This window comes from Schistocerca nitens, chromosome 2 (assembly GCF_023898315.1).
Source record: "Schistocerca nitens isolate TAMUIC-IGC-003100 chromosome 2, iqSchNite1.1, whole genome shotgun sequence".
NCBI lineage: Eukaryota > Metazoa > Arthropoda > Insecta > Orthoptera > Acrididae > Schistocerca > Schistocerca nitens.
Genome location: NC_064615.1, coordinates 968,884,755 through 968,902,445, shown reverse-complemented (window position 1 = coordinate 968,902,445; position 17,691 = coordinate 968,884,755). Strand labels below are relative to the sequence as shown.

Genomic DNA, 17,691 nt, shown 5'->3' with positions numbered 1-17,691 from the left:
CACGGCCACTTCGGCCGGCTTTTCCATTGGGAACTCTGAATTTTCGTCTCAGGGTCATACCCGTATACCCAAGTTTCATCTCCTGTTACAATTTCGGACATGAAGTCCTCATCTGAATGAAAACGATCCTTCAACTTCGTGCTAGCTGACACACAGTCATCCATCTGTTCATCACTCAAAAGCCTCGGAACAAATTTTGCACTCACTCCTCTCATTTGAAAATTATAGTTTAAAATGCGTTACACGGACCCGTCTGAGATGCTAAGTTCTTCGGTAAGCTCTGGAATAGTTATTCGCCTGTTTGAAAGAAGAGTTTTTGCCACTTTTTGCACATTTTCTTCTGTTCTTGGGGTTAGTGGACGTCACGAATGTTGCATGTCTTCTACAGACTCAGTTCCGCTTTTAAATCGCTCATACCACTTAGAGTTACAGTAATACTACTAGAATCAATTTCAACATTTCTTAGGTTACTTCGGCGTTTTTTTGCAACTTGAAACCGAACTTAATGTTCAAGCGTTGCTCGAAATCCGTGATGCGCGACAGACGCGGTAAACATAATCTCACTCTAGCGTCTCCGGACATTGGGTGTTCTAGCTTGACGCTGCCTGTCTCAACGGATCAGGCTGTAGGGCAAATTACATCATACTGCTGTAGCGTCAGCAGATGCTGCTAAAAAGAGTCACAGTATTTGAAACTTCCTGGCAGATTAAAACTGTGAGCCGGGCCGAGACTCAAACTCGGGACCTTTGCCTTTCGCGGGCAAGTGCTCTACCAACTTTTTTTTTTTTTGTATTTTTGTCCGTTGTTGATCGTTGGGTTTGGCCGTTGCGGACGTCACATGACATCCGCTAAAGTTCGTATGTTGATCCTTCCACTCAGTTTTTTTATCGCAGAGGCCAACCAGTTCCCTGACTGAACACGCTGAGGTACCGTGCCGGCAAATATCACCCCAATGCCGTGACCAGGATTCGAAACTGGGTTCTTGTGGCCACAACGCAATGTCCTAACCACTAGACTATCACGGCTAGCACCAACTGAGCTACCCAAGCACGACTCACGCCCCGTCCTCACACCTTTGAGTCCGCCAGTACCTCGTCTCCTACCTTCCATACTTCACAGAAGCAGTTGGTAGAGCAATTGCACGCGAAAGGCAAAGGTCCAGAGTTCGAGTCTCGGTCCGGCACACAGTTTTAATCTGCCAGGAAGTTTCATATCAGCGCACACTCCGCTGTAGAGTGAAAATTTAATTCTAAATCACAGTATTTGTTTATCACACCTCGCACATGCGCTACTTAAACTAATCAGTCGACTTTTCCTTTCGTAGTGAGCTCCTGAGCTCTTGGCGAAGCTCATTAACTATTGTAGCCTGACACAGCCGTGTTTTTACGGTCGTAATCAGCTAAGTATATAGTAGTTGACCTGTCTGGCATTTATTATGGTTTCTTAGCGGTGAGGTAGAGAACGCACAACTGAAGCCCGTTCCATTCTAATGCTGTAAGCGCAAGGAATGAGTATTCGGAGGAATAAGGACATATACCATAGGGGTTTATTGGTATACCAACTAACGCTACGAGTGCCAAAATTTCAAGAAATTCATTGGGGGGAGGGGATGGAGAAAAGAAAAAGAAGCGACTCTGATTTTAACAAGCTTTTGGCTCATGAAAAGTGGTCAGTTAACTCGTCATAATGGATAATTTTAATTGGGAATTAATGAGATTAGTAGAACATTTCTCTGCAGTTCCAGACCATAATACCAACGGCAAAAGTATACTCTCTTTCACAAACGCCCAATAGATAAAGGAACGCAATAATCTGGGGTAACTTTGTTGTTGTGTAATTTGAAATTATTCTATCAAGAGTTTCACGAAATGATTTCCATGAAAATTAACGCTCTTGATAAAGATGTTCCAAATGAGAAAAGTGATGCTTAACTGCTGGTTGTTCCTTTCTATATGGTGTCGTTGTGGTCTGCAGTTCAAAGACTGGTTTGATGCAGCTCTCCACACTACTGTCGTCTGTACAACACGCTTCACCTCCGAGTACCTAGTACAAACTACATCCTTCTGAACCTGTTTACTATATTTATATCATGGTCTACCTCTACATTTTTACCGCCCAATCCCTTCCCCACATTTTCCTCCAATGCTAAATTGGTGATCACTTGATGTCTCAGTACGTGTCCTATCAACCGATCGCCTCTTTTAGTCAAGTTATACCACAAAGTTCTTGCCTCCCCGATTCTATGCGGTACCTCCTAATCAGTTACGTGGTCTACCCATCTAAACTTCAGCATTCTTCTGTAGCACCACATTTCAAAAGCTTCTATTATCTTCTTGTCTAAACTGTTCATCGTCCATGTTTAACTTTCATACGTGGCTACACTTTAGACACATACCTTCTGAATAGACTCTCTAACACTTACTCTTAAATTCGATGCTAACAAATTTCTCTTCTTCAGAAATACTTCTCTTGCCATTGCCAGTCTACATTTTATATCCTCTCTACTTCGGGCATAATTAGTCATTTTGTTACCCAAATAGTTTACCTGTCTACTGCTTCAAGTGTCTCGTTTCCTGATCTAATTCCTTCAGCATCACCCGATTTGATTCTACTACATTCCATTATCCTTGTTCCTTGTCTTTCTTTTGTTGATATTCATCTTATATCCTCCTTTCAAGACACTGTCCATTCCGTTCAATTGCCCTTGTAAGTCTATTGCTGTCTCTGAAGAATTACAATGCCATCGACGAAACTCAGTTTTTATTTCTTCTCCCTGAACTTTAATTCTTTCTGCAAATTTTTCTTTGGTTTCCTTCACTGTTTGCTCATTGTACATGTTGAATAAGACCAGACATAAACTACAACCCTGTCTCATTCCTTTCTCAACCATTGCTTCCCTTTCATGCTCCTTGACTCTTTTAACTGCCGTCTGGTTTCCGTACAAGTTGTAATTGTCTTATTGTCTTTCGCTCCCTGTATTTTACCCCTGCTCCCTTCAAAATTTCAAAAAGATTATTCTAGTCAACGCTGTCAGAAGCTTTCTTTAAATCTACAAATGCTGAACGAATCTTCTAATATAAGTCGTGGGGCCAGTACTGTCTCGTGTGTTCCTACATTTTTCCGAAATCCAAACTGATCTTCCCCAAGATCGACTACTACAAGACTACAAGGCAGGATTTCCGCATTATGTACCAAGCTGTGGTGCTACTCCAATGTCGGAGAGCCTCGGCAATAGTGACGATGTGAGAAGGGGAAAATGGGCTGAAGGTTTGAATTGAGGTTTGCGTCGGAAACAGATAATTTATTTGCAGCCATGCCATTGGATAAAGTTTTGCAAAATCGTCAGACTGGGCACCAAAAGGCGTACAGACAGAGAAGGAAGAGCTAATTTCTAGAATGAAGAGAAGGCATTTCTTCTCTGGCCACCGCCGCGCTGTATTAGCCGAGCGGTCTTAGGCGCTGCGGCTGGTCCCGGCGGAGGTTCGAGTCCCCCCTCGGGCTTGGGTGTGTGTGTTTGTCCTTAGGATACTTAACCTAAAGTAGTGTGTAAGCTTAGGGACTAATGACCTTAGCAGTTAAGTCCCATAAGATTTCACACACATTTGAACTTTTTTTTCTCTGACCACCGCTCAGAAAACACTTCTCCGTTGAGAGCCGACGAGGGCTGGTTTACCCTCTGCCAGTAACACTTAGCAACAGATCATGACTTTTGCTCCGCTACGTGTAGAGTTTGGTAAGATGACGGGGGGGGGGGGGGGTTAGGCCAACGAGTGAGGAGACTCGGAAGTTATTGGTAGGTGCGATTTTAGGTTTGGGCAGTAGTTTCGGATATTGTTATTTCATGGGGAGTTTGAGGCCACATTCACATTATTACCATGAGTTCTCAATTGTGGATATGATTTATGAGACGATAATCTTAAAGCTAAAGGTCACACGACAACCAATGGCCTACCTATCACAATGGCTATCTCTCCCACATTCTATGCAGTTCACTCTCGTCAGCACCCCTCCCACAGAACTTTTCCCTGTCTCTTGTCGGTAGAGTTATCTTTATATTCTGTTCTTTCCTAACCGTCACTGTCACTGTCATTTCAGTCTTCTTCTCTTCCTTTATGTATTCCACTTCCAATGATGATGATGTTTGGTTTTTGGGGCGCCCAACTACGCCGTCATCAGCGCCTGTAAAAAGTCCCAATTTTTCACAGTCCAGTTTCCCACTCTCACGAATGATGATGATGAAATGATGAGGACAACACAAACACCCAGTCTCTGTGCAGATAAAACCCGCAACCCGGCCGGGAATCGAACCCAGGACCCCGGGATCCAGAGGCAGCAACGCTAACCAATAGACCGCGATCTGCGGCTCTAGCTTCCGATCGTACTAAACGTTTCTTCAAATGAGCTAAAATGCCCTTGATTATTATTGATATTATTTATTACAACTAGCTGTATTTCTCATCACGAATTGCCGCGATCGTTATTTACATAAAACTTCCCATATTAACTCTCCAGATCGCTTTTCTCTATTTTCACGTGACAGATTTCTAGCAAGTTGCCCATGTTCAGATCATGTGTTACACATACACCGGTTTTGAGCTATCTGCCCATCTTCAGATAATTTTTACAGTTACTCTAATAACTGTAGCAAATGTCGTGAAGATGGGCAGCTAGCGCAAAACTGGTCACTTGGAAATATAGAAATCCGTTTTGGAGACTGAATTTGGGAAGTTTTGTGTTATTATTATTACTGTCGGTTATCGTCATGATCATCATCCTCATGACTATCGTATGGTTGCGCGGTTTAGCCACGTGGTCAGAGGCGCCTTGCCACGGTTCGCGCGGCTCCACCCGTCGGAGGTTCGAGCCCTCCCTCAGGCATGGGCCTGTGTGTTGTCCTTAGTGTAAGTTAGTTTAAGCTAGACTAAGTAATGTGTAAGCGTAGGGACATATGACATCAGCAGTTTGGTTCCATAGGAACTTACCACCAAATCATCATCATTATTATCATTATTATTATTATTATTATTGGGAAGGTTTTGTAATACCTTTGGTATGTGTTGTTCCTTGTCACAGGTAAGAGAGGGCCTTAAAAGTCTCCATTCTCGTCAGACAAGTAAGCAATAAAATAAATATCCTGATGCATCCTCTTATATTCTGGTCTTTGCCAAGACTTTAGCATTATTCACGTTCAACAACCATTTAGCTTGTGTACTTTCGATTCCTGGTCCTCCATCAGATCGTGTGATTAAATTCAAGTCAATGTTTTCTGACGGCAATATGTAACAAAGTTGATTTGGAATCCTGTTTTATTTGGTAATTAGTTGATGTCCTTGGTACTAATTAAATGTGTTACTAGGTGTTCGGCGCAAGTCTGATGTTTCATTAGAGCCAATTTCTGAAGTACATATTATCCATTGTGCACAATCCACTTAATTCACAGGAGCATATGGAAATTTAGCTTTGTCACAGACGGCCGACCACTAGTACTGCCAGGGATTTTTTCTTGGTGAGAGGGCTGGAATGGGGTGCACTCAGCCTCATGTCCGCAGCTCGTGGTCGTGCGGTAGCGTTCTCGCTTCCCGCGCCCGGGTTCCCGGGTTCGATTCCCGGCGGGGTCAGGGATTTTCTCTGCCTCGTGATGATTGGGTGTTGTGTGATGTCCTTAGGTTAGTTAGGTTTAAGTAGTTCTAAGTTCTAGGGGACTGATGACCATAGATGTTATGTCCCGTAGTGCTCAGAGCCATTTGAACCATTTTTTGAACTATCGTTTCTCTTAATACAATGGTTTGGGCGGATTTTTTCAATTCCTTTTGGGTGCTACCGAAGCACTTGTAGCCGCTCAGCTTTTTGGATTTATTTCGATGCGATCTTCCCTCTGACTTGCATTTTCTATAATTACGTGCCTACTGATGAGTGACATGATACATCATCTTTCATTATTTTGTAATTTTCGATTTAATACCGATTTTCACTTGTATTCCCTGTGAATATTTTTATTCTCTGACTTTGGGTCCCAGCAAAGCTTCGCAAGCTCTTCACAGTGACAGCCGAATCAATATCCTAGAGCCGGCCGAAGTGGCCGTGCGGTTAAAGGCGCTGCAGTCTGGAACCGCAAGGCCGCTACGGTCGCAGGTTCGAATCCTGCCTCGGGCATGGATGTTTGTGATGTCCTTAGGTTAGTTAGGTTTAACTAGTTCTAAGTTCTAGGGGACTAATGACCTCAGCAGTTGAGTCCCATAGTGCTCAGAGCCATTTGAACCAATATCCTAGCTAAACGCGTTTTCACAGAACAACAATTTATAATACCATTTTGCAGTCTCTGTGTTCTACAGTACACTATACAATGCCTTCAGACACGCATACATCTCTGAAGGAACACACTGCTACGATCTACAGCTGGAAGACAGAGTATTTATTTATTTCTCAAGCAAAGACCTGTTTCCTGTTGTCATATAACAGCTCGCACATTTTGTGATTTTAAATATTATAATATACAAATTCTGTTTTATTATTAGTATATTTTCTTGAGAATTTTACAAAAGGATAAAATAAAAAAATAACAAATAAAAATATAAAAAAGAACAAATTTATGTACACACTTTTGTTTAAAATTTTTTGGTAACTTAGCTATTAAGTAAGGTACATAATAAGTTGCGGATGCATTTTAAATTAAAATTACGTGTGTTTAATAGAAGAAACAATAAATGGCAATTTAACTTAGATGTAATGTAACAATTCTTCCCTTTATAGCTTCTGTGTGTGTGGTTACATCTGTTACATATCTTGTCTTCACTGCGCCCGCATCTCGTGGTCGTGCGGTAGCGTTCTCGCCTCCCACGCCCGGGTTCCCGGGTTAGATTTCCGGCGGGGTCAGGGATTTTCTCTGCCTCGTGATGGCTGGGTGTTGTGTGCTGTCCTTAGGCTAGTTAGGTTTAAGTAGTTCTCAGTTCTAGGGGACTTATGACCACAGCAGTTGAGTCCCATAGTGCTCAGAGCCATTTGAACCATTTTTGTCTTGACTGTGGAAATACGTAACTAGTCGACAGCTGTTCGAAATAGAAGAACTCGTGTACGTGACTGCGAATACGATTAGACATCAGCTGCGCAATTTATTAATGACACGCGCAACTTCGTGCCACACTCGAACCTGGATTTCCCGCTATAGACTAGCAGTCACCATACGCGAGCGGCCTCAAAAATGGTTCAAATGGCTCTGAGCACTGTGGAACTTAATTTCTGAGGTCATCAGTCCCCTAGAACTTAGAACTACTTAAACCTAGCGAACCTAAGGACATCACACACATCCACATTCGAACCTGCGACCGTAGCGTTCGCGCGGTTCCAGACTGAAGCGCCTAGAACCCGAGCGGCCTCATTAACGACTTTGGCTATCCGAGCACGCCTCCCAAACCGACCGCAACCTCCACATGTCACCGCACGCGTGTCTGGGGACATTGTATAGAACACCATAAAAGACAGACAGCGCGTGATACTGTAGAATTACATGCCTAGATAGGACGCGACAGTAAAAAAATAAGTTCCTGTGCAGGAATCACGTCACCCACGCGAGTGCAGGCCGTGGAGACAAGGTCACAAGTTGAGGCTTGGGTCGGTCCGGGAGGTGTGTTCGTATAGCCGAAGTGTTTAAGGCAGCCACTCGTGTAAAGGGGGAAATCCAGATCCCAGTCGTGGCACGGCACTTATTTTCATATGTCACTAACAAACTGTGCACTGTAATATTTCTGGCGTATTCAACCATCATATTAGGCTCCAGGAAGCTATTCCCAGGGCAGTGGAGATGCAAGAAGCATAGAGATGATGCAATGTGGGATAAGGTACCGGTGACAGATATTAGATTCGGTACCATTCCCGTGAGAAAGACCGCCTGCATGATGCTGCTGCTCTGTGATTGGCTGCTGTGTTCGGCGGAAGAGCGCCAAAACGTTAAACTTTAGTTGCTATTATTAATTAAAACTGTCATCCAAATTACTTCATTTTTTTAAATAAACATCTCTCAACAGCCAGCTATCAATCAGTCATTTCAAAATTATTAAAATCAAAGTATTACTAAAAAAAAGGCTAACGATATTACTGGCGATGCACTTCGGTGGCGTTCGGGTCGCGCCTTGCTGGCTTGGCGCGCGAAGTGTCTCGGGCAGTCCGGCTCTCCAGTTATGACTGTTCCAGTAGACAGACATGTTGTCTGTTATAGCAGTATTTGTTTCATGCAGTTTTATTTACTACAGTTCCGACCGTCGCTAGGTACAGACATGTTGTCTGTAATAGTAGTATTTGATTCATGTAATTTTATTCTCCAGTTCTGACCGTTCCAGTAGACAGACATGTTGTCTGTGGCAGGATGTATTTCATGTTACTTTAGCCAGATATAATGACTGTGGAAAGATATGTTCAATACGTTGTGATCAAGAATAGTTCTCGTGTCTATATCAATAGAAACGCGAGTGGCATACCAAATGAGTTATAGTTTATTCGTAGCAGCAGTTCCTTGCGAAGTTAATTTCAGCCTCAAGAAAAAGAATCCACGACCTGCGTGCTGTTTTCTGCGCTGGGGACATCATCATCATGAAGACAGCAGGTTAGTGAAGTGTACAAGAACTTATGTATTCCACACAGGGCAGTGGAAACAACTAGGCACCTCGCGTGTACTGCTTGCACAGTACAAATGTGCTCAGTGACACGTCATCTGCAGTAATGCAGAGGAGGTAAAGAAGGATGGAAGTGGATGGAAGTATTAATTCTATCTCACTTTTATTCCTTTTTCCTTGCCATAGCAGCTGAAATCTACTTGTATTTCCTATTGCGAATACATTTCTTCTATAACGGTTTACAAATTCCCACAGAGATAATTCGTAAAAATCACACGCATGCGCGTACACTTGTACGAAGACGTCAAAGACAAAACAAACACTGCGCGACAAAGACGAATACACATGATCCATCCGCTGTGGGTTCAACGACTGTTTCCGCATCATTAGTGTCGCAGTAATTAGCTGACGGTCTTTAGCCACACAAAGTTCGGCCGACGAGCGAACAGATGTTTTCACGTGAAGACGTATTGTGCGCGCCGATAAGGCCGTTATAAGCTGTCGGTGGCCAACGTGGTCCAAAGTCGAGCGACACGAACTCGGGCTGTCCCGGAAGAGAGGTTCAAGGTAGCGCGCACCGCGGCGCTGCGGGCGCGCACGTAATGCGTTGAGTAAGCGCCGAAGGTTGCCGGCCTGTCAGCTGACGGCTGCCGTTACCGGCATGCCAAGGCCGGGCGCGACAGACACACCTCCCACTGGCACACTACGTCGGCTCTGCGACAGGCGCGGATCGAGGACTGGTTTCTGTGGAAACGGGTTTCCCCAACTCTCCTATAAAATTTGCCGTCACTTCCACTTTTATTGTACCATTCTTTCTAAGGATTTAATAATAATAACATATATACAATATTTTAAAGTAATATTAATAATTTAGTTATAATAATATTACTATTATTATTAACTTGCTCCCATTAATACTTAGTATACCGCATCAGCATAACGTACAAGAATAATACACAACTGGCCATTAAAATTGCTACACCACGAAGATGACGTGCTACAGACGCGAAATTTAACCGACAGGAAGAAGAGACTGTGATATGCAAATGATTAGCTTTTCAGAGCATTCACACAAGGTTGGCGCCGGTGGCGACATATACAACGTGCTGACATGAGGAAAGTTTCCAACCGATTTCTCATACACAAACAGCAGTTGACCGGCTTTGCCTGGTGAAACGTCGTTGTGATGCCTCGTGTAAGGAGGAGAAATGCGTACCATCAAGTTTCCGACTTTGATAAAGGTCGGATTGTAGCCTATCGCGATTGCGGTTTATCGTATCGCGACATTGCTGCTCCCGTTGGTTGAGATCCAATGACTGTTAGCAGAATATGAAATCGGTGGGTTCAGGAGGGTAATACGGAACGCCGTGCTGGATCCCAACGGCCTTGTATCACTAGCAGTCGAGACGACAGGCATCTTATCCGCATGGCTGTAACGGATCGTGCAACCACATCTCGATCCCTGAGTCAACAGATGGGGACGCTTGCAAGACAACAACCATCTGCACGAACAGTTCGACGACATTTGCAGCAGCATGGACTATCAGCTCGGAGACCATGGCTGCAGTTACCCTTGACGCTGCATCACAGACAGGGGCGCCTGCGATGGTGTACTCAACGATGAACCTCGGTGGACGAATGGCAAAACGTCATTTTTTGGGATGAATTCAGGGTCTGTTTACAGCACCATGATGGTCGCATCCGTGTTTGGCGACATCGCGGTGAACGAACATTGAAAGCGTGTCTTCGTCATCACCATACTGGCGTATCACCCGGCGTGATGGTATGGGGAGCCGTTGGTTACACGTCTCGGTCACCTCTTGTTCGCATTGACGGCACTTTGAACAGTGGACGTTACATTTCAGATGTGTTAAGACCCGTGGCTCTACCCTTCATTCGATCCCTGCGAAACCCTACATTTCAGCAGGATAATGCACGACCGCATATTGCAGGTCCTGTACGGGCCCTTCTGGATACAGAAAATGTTCGACTCCTGCCCTGGCCAGCACATTCTCCAGACCTCTCACCAACTGAAAACGTCTGGTCAATGGTGGCCGAGCAACTGGCTCGTTACAATACGCCAGTGACTACTCTTGATGAACTTGTAACGCCGGAAATGCATATCCTCCTATTTCCATCTGTTGTACTGTAAGTTTTTTCCTTAATTTGTTACCTGAATATATGACATTTCTGTGCCTTTATATATTGCAATTGTTTTACTATATATATATATATATATATATATATATATATATATATATATATATATATGCATTTATGTCGGTGTATAATTGGTTTGTTTCGTAAATATTATTTGTATTTTTACGCTGGGTCTTGCCTAGGGAAAACTGCTATCGAACGATTACATCGATAGGTCGTGTGAAGAATCAAAGTGTGTAGGATCTTTGGTAGTGTTAACTCTGCCGCGTGGAGCGCGGGCAGAGCAGTCGGGGTCTGGCTGGAGTAGCGAGTGGAGCAGGTGTGTGGTGTGACGCTCCCGCGAGTTGCCGCGCTTTCGGGGTTTAGCAGCATGTAATTGCGCTCGACTTGCTATGTTAGTTTCTGGCACGGTGTCGCGGACGGGAAGCATTAGCCGGCGCACATCAAGAGCCCGTTTCGTTTGGTGACCGTGTCGAGAAGAAGGCGCGCCAACATCCAGTTTCTGCAACAGCGACGGCCGACAATGAGTGACCGTCGCCACCTCCTCGATCGACGGCTTCAAACCTTCAATCAACTAACAAGGAAGACCAAAAGCACGTAAAGTTTCAGAACTGTATGGCAGACCTCAGCTTTTCACATTGTTCCATTTGCCTCGCAAAATTACAGCAACTTAGCATGAACCTTTGTTGCTCATTGTCCCAATTGCATTACCAAGCAGGGTCCCTTCCTTTTCCGAAATGAAACCGAGTGTCGTTGAAATTCAGACGCCAGCATTAAAGTACTATCATTGCATTTCATTACTTTAGTTTCAAAGTGCAGTTAAAGCATAGCTGGCTACAATAGTTAGATTACACAAGCACAAATTAAGAGTGCGAGTTTTGTTAGCATATTTTAGCTTACCTGTGACTGCAGCTCAGCTTGGTACGTACTAAATTTTACTATTGTTAATTATTCAGAATCATTTAATTCAAGTTCAAAGTTAAATCTCTTGTTTCTAAATTGCGTAGAGTCAAGTTGCTTTTGAAATGATTGTTGAGGTAGTCCAAGGCTAATCGTATTCTGCTGGATTTCGATGTGCTTCAGAAAGAAAGCTCACTATTAACTTCAGTCACTAAATTAACTTTCGATTTTCCGGATTTATTAATTCTTTTGCTAAATTAAGTCAGAGTGTAGCGAAATTTATTACTTCTGACAAACTTTCAGTTTTCACACTACACGTGTCAACCTTCAGTTGCCACGCTTCTAGTGCTAATTATATGTGTAATAACCTTTCTTTTTCAGTTACTATAGTAATTGTCCTTAGGACAGGCGACCGTGATTTCCCCCAAATCTCAAATATCTAATTACCGCTAGTTAATTGTTGACGTAACGGCCGCACATTTACTTTCTTTATTAACTTTACCCCTTTTCAAAATTAATTTCCACCAGTTTCATTTGCATTTTTTCCTTTCATTTAGATGTAACCCTTTCCTCCCTCATTACCGACAGATTAACTTCGGTGACGATTGCTTTCCCAAATTTCCCATTAGGTACACGCGGTATAATTTTTCACTGTCATTAAGGTCGATAAGTGAGGGGGAGGTTACACGTGGCGACCGTGACAGGACAATCTTCAAATTTGAGGTTGTTCTGGACACGAATTTTGCATTGTGCAAATCTCGTAACAAAGCACTGGTTACGAAATGGTCGATACGTCAGCGGGAATATTAGTGTGAGGAATCCTAATTAGATTTGAGATTTGTTATTTATATTGAAAATTATTAAAATGAGTGAAGGCAACAATTACCAAAATTTGGTAGACTTGGGTACGGAACAATCGGTCGAACAGTGGGAAACACGCACCGCGGTACCCATTGTTCAGGGGCAGGCGGCTAGCATGAAAGACGCGACCGCCGAGACGCAACAAAGAGCAGAAATGGAATTCCAAATATTAGAATATGTTTCGGAATCGGAAGTGAAAATCAAATCGGAATCCCTTGATGACGAATACGGGGGGACAATTAAAGCGGAGGCCGCTACGGAAGTAAAACCGGTAGTTTCCGGGAATTTAACTGATTTATTGAATGTTTTGATTAACGAAATCAAGGCTCAGTCTAGCAAGATAGAAACTCAATCGGCAGAAATTAAAGCTCAGTCTGAAAAAATTGACTGGAAGCTAGACAATCAGAACAAAGCTATTAATGTTGTTAACAACAATGTTGGAATTGTTAACACAAAAGTTGATAAAATCAAAGAAGATATTGTTGTGATTAATACCGAAATCGGTAATCTTAAACAGGAAATGATAGGCGTTCAGGCGGAAATTGCGAGCATAAATACGCGTTTTAATTCCGAAATTAGCAGAATCGAGAAAAGTGTAGGAGACGCAGTTGCTCCGATCATCGAGAATAAGGTGACGGAACAAATTCAATTAGTGAGAAAAGACGATCAACAGAAGGTGGAAACTTTAAAGGTTTTAGTATCCGAAGTAGATACCAACGTGAGGAAGCAGGCTAATACCTGCGAAGAGAAAAAGAGGGAAGTGGAAACGCTTGCGACAACCACTTGCCAAGTGATTACGAGAGTGTCGGAATTAGAAAAGAAACTTGAAGAAAAACAGAGCTATGTGCCAATCTGTGCACATAGTTCGGAATTGTTGGCGAAAGAGGAGCGGTTCGACCCCTTGAAAAAAGGCGGTATACACGCGACGGATTTCATTAAAAACTGTGAAAGAGTTTTACCCAGATCATGGACTAATGAGAGAAAAATTAATGCGGTTATTGATGTGTTGGCTGGTGATGCCAAGCGTTGGGGCTTAAACCTCAACATTACGAACCTGACCTTTGACGAGTTTAAAAATTTGTTTTTGGCTGAATACTGGTCAGAGCAAAAACAGCAAAGTGTCTGGCGCGAATTTGTCGTATCGAGGCCTTTCGATGCGAATTCGCGCGGCTCGATGAAGGAGTTTTGTGAGGGCTGGATCCGCAAGTTGGAATATTTGCGTGATCGCCGCACGGAATCCGAAATAGTCTGGGAACTCTACAAGAAGCTTCCAGATGATACAAAACGCTACGTAGGAAGCAATTACAGGACAATCAATCATTTCCTGAAAAGAGTTGAGGACGAGGACAATTGGCGCAATAATCGCGATACTGGTAGAGGCCGTGGTAACAACAACGGGTACCACAGCAACCACAACAATCATAACTATGGGAATAATGCATACCGCAATCTTGGCAGCAATAACAATAGTGGTTCAAGCCGTAATGACAATCGATACACTGCAAATAATAACAGGAATGACGGAAACCAGTATCATACTAGCGTGATACCGGCTTCGCAGAATAGTAATAACGCCAGAGTGTGTGATCAGCCGCCTCAGCAGCATCCGGGGAGCGTATCTGCTGGGACGAGACAGGGAAACCATTAGCCGCGCCGGTGAGGGGCCGACCGGGCGTGGAGAAATTTTGGCGGCCCAATAACAGTAGAAAACCCAGGTGTCGTCGTTATGAAAATTCCGTGTGGAATAATCAACGGCGGGAGAGTGTGCCAGTGTTAGGAGAAAGGAGTGCGCCCACAGGTAGTAAATCAGCTGTATACACGGCAGTAGGAAGTACATTCACTGTCAGTGAGAACAATTTAAGTAGTGTTCCGGAAATCGATTATAAAGTGGTAGCTGTAATACCCACAGCGGAACTGGAGATTGAGTTTAAGAATGATTCGCAAGTGTTGAGAGAAGATCAGATGTCGGATAAAACGTCCGTCATCGAGCGAGGGGATGCAGAGAGGGATGAGGTCTGGTTAAGGCAGTTCGGTCGCTTATACGACGAACTAAGAGATTATAGGGGTCTGTATGGGAGAAGCGTTTATGGGGAGCGCGGGCAGGATTTGCCGCATTTCGTCCCACAGGAAGATAGTATTTGTGAAGTGATAGGAAGTTCTGGCCCTAACCGGCAGACTTTACTAGAAATAGTTGATGTTAATGGGGAGCACGAGCAAGATTCGTCGTGTTTCGTCCCGCAGGAGTTGGCTGTTGAAGTAGTAACGGAAAGTTCTGGCCCTAACCGGCAGACTTTACCGAAAGTTACAGTGGTAGAAGTAGCCGACCCATCCGACGCAAAACTCCAGTTTAAACATTGCGAAAGTATTGAGGAGAAAGATTATGAAAATTTTAGTGATAGCCGGACACGATTGGTAGAAAAGCATGTGGATTACAGCGTGTATGAGGTTAGAGCTGACATTATACGGTCAGACGATAGCAGTGTGGGTTGCGCAGATCTAGCGGAAGTAATTGCAGAGACTACTGGGCACATTCCTCCAGGTAGATTGGCGGATGATATCAATCTGGCCAAAGTGGAATCAACGAAGGTGACAATTAGTGAAATGATAGCAGGGCAACACTCACTAGTTGACGAGTTAGAGGAAAAGGTTTCGGTATTGGAGGCGAAGCTACAGACTAAGCCTCAGGACAAACGTGTTGAAATTAAAACTGTATGTGAACAGAGGCTGAAAAAGCCGCCAGATAAGCAGGATTTAGGATCAAAGCCGGATGGTTTTTTCTGGAATGACCTGGATATAGACGAGAATTTACTGTGGGAAAATAAAGAAACAGTCGAGGACAAGTGTAGACAGATAGTAGTGTCTGCTAATATGCGCGACCTACAACTAAACGTGTTGATTGACACCGGTGCAGAATTGAGTGCTGTATCTTGGAAAATATTTGAGTTACTGAAAGACAGACCTGGTATCGTAGTTATGCCAGTAACAGGAGTGAAAATTATCGGTGCTACTGGGAAGGCCAGTAAACCGGTCACAAAACAGATTTTTGTCAACTTCGAGATATGTGGGGCACGATTTGAGCAAGAGTTTGTAGTCGTGCCGGACTTAACTACGGAAGTAATTATCGGGTTACATTGGCTATTGAAGTACCGTGCAGTGATTAATTGCGAAAGCAAAACTGTGACATGTACGTCACAAGATAAAGCAATAGTAGTTAGTTTTGACGAGGCAGGAGACGGTGTGCATAGGCAATACCAGCCTATACGCATTGTTAAGTGGCCTGATGCCATTGTCGTAGGCATGAATTTGAACTGCCGTAACGTGAGGAATCTCGGCATCGACAAAAGTGTAGAAAGTGAATTGGAAGAGATAATCAAATTCCCTCCACGGATTGACATTAGTATTGGTGTGAAAAAAGATCGTTTGCGAGAAGTAATGAAACTAAAAGCCGATGCTCGCATACGTAGTCATGACGCTAAAGCGCGTTTTGCTAAGTTTGCAATCGGAGACTTAGTACTTGTAAAAGCTCATGAGAAATCGAGCGAGATAGACAATGAAATCTCAAAATTTAAGTTTGTTTATAATGGACCATATAAAGTCATTGGTATACCTCACACAAATGCTTATTGCTTAGAGTATCCAAGCTCTGGAAAACGATTAGGTATACGGAATATTGTAGACTTGAAATTGTACCAACCTAGGATTGATTAATACCACAGAATGGGTAATTTGTACATTATGTAATATAGAGTGTAAGATTTAAGGATGTGCCATGTTGCGATGCTTTTGCCTGACCTAGAGGTCATTAAAGAACTTGTAATTAACAAGTAATTAATTTTTGATTAGACGTTTTAACCAATTGAAAAATCCAAGCTGCTAGTTTAAGTTTTCAGCTGAGTCACAGTAGATTAAGGAATGTAAATATGCTTTTGTAACTAGCTGTCAGATTTCATGAATGTGTGTTTTACTAGTCATTGCCGATGTACTTAGACGCTGTTTTAAGTTTCAGGTTAGTACATGCGTGTGATGATGGACAGTGTTGAGTTATCCACTGTGATAGTATTAAGGGACTCCTTGAGATTACTCGGGAGTGAGTTTTCCTAAAGAATTCAGTGAAAGGGACGTTCTGGAAATGCCGCTACACAGGCGAGTGAGATCAAGCGTGCCGCACAGGCGGGCGCAACAATACTGGCAAGGTGGAGCCGCTGTCGGTTCTTGGGTCGCTGTCGGCTCTTGTGCCGCTGTCGGCATTCTTTGTACTTGCGAGTACGGAAGGCGGAGTTGTTTTTCTTCCCGGACAGCTGATGTGAAAGAATTCTGCTGTCAATATTTATGTTTTTGTCGATCTACTGTATATTATTTTCTTGTTTAGCGTTAAGTGGACTCTCATGACGAGATAATAATTATGAAAAGGTTATATAAAATGTGTATTCTATGTAATTAATAATTAATCTGCGTATTTTGATCTACCTGTTTTTATGACCATGTACTCTAATTAATTTTGCAAATAGTATTCCATTTCTTATAGTGTTACGAATTTTAATGGTTTTGGAATAGCTAAACCATTTTCTATGCTTTCTATGAATTTTAATATGTCGTCAAACTGTTTTATTTTGTGCAAGATGACAGAGTGGAATAAGATTAGGACTGTCTCCACTCAATTTTTATGGTCTAAAAAAATTGATTTATGCTTAATTAGACGAATGCTAAATTTTGATGATGTTTTGAGCATATGCATTTCCGCTGTTTATTTTTTGGGACATTTTCTGAGTCTGTTTAGGTTACACGAACATCCTCAGACAATGTGGGGCACGTGTAACGCCGGAAATGCATATCCTCCTATTTCCATCTGTTGTACTGTAAGTTTTTTTCCTTAATTTGTTACCTGAATATATGACATTTCTGTGCCTTTATATATTGTAATTGTTTTACTATTTGTATATATATATATATATATATATATATATATATATATATATATATATATATATATATGTATGTATTTATGTCGGTGTATAATTGGTTTGTTTCGTAAATATTATTTGTATTTTTACGCTGGGTCTTGCCTAGGGAAAACTGCTATCGAACGATTACATCGATAGGTCGTGTGAAGAATCAAAGTGTGTAGGATCTTTGGTAGTGTTAACTCTGCCGCGTGGAGCGCGGG

The 17,691-nt window shown here is 42.8% G+C and overlaps 1 non-coding gene across 1 annotated transcript; it reads right to left on the bottom strand.

The window, feature by feature from the left end:
* Nucleotides 1-953: 953 nt before the first annotated feature.
* Nucleotides 954-1,025, bottom strand: Trnah-gug (transfer RNA histidin (anticodon GUG)). The gene has a single exon. It is a non-coding gene; the product is annotated as a tRNA-His (tRNA).
* Nucleotides 1,026-17,691: the final 16,666 nt, after the last annotated feature.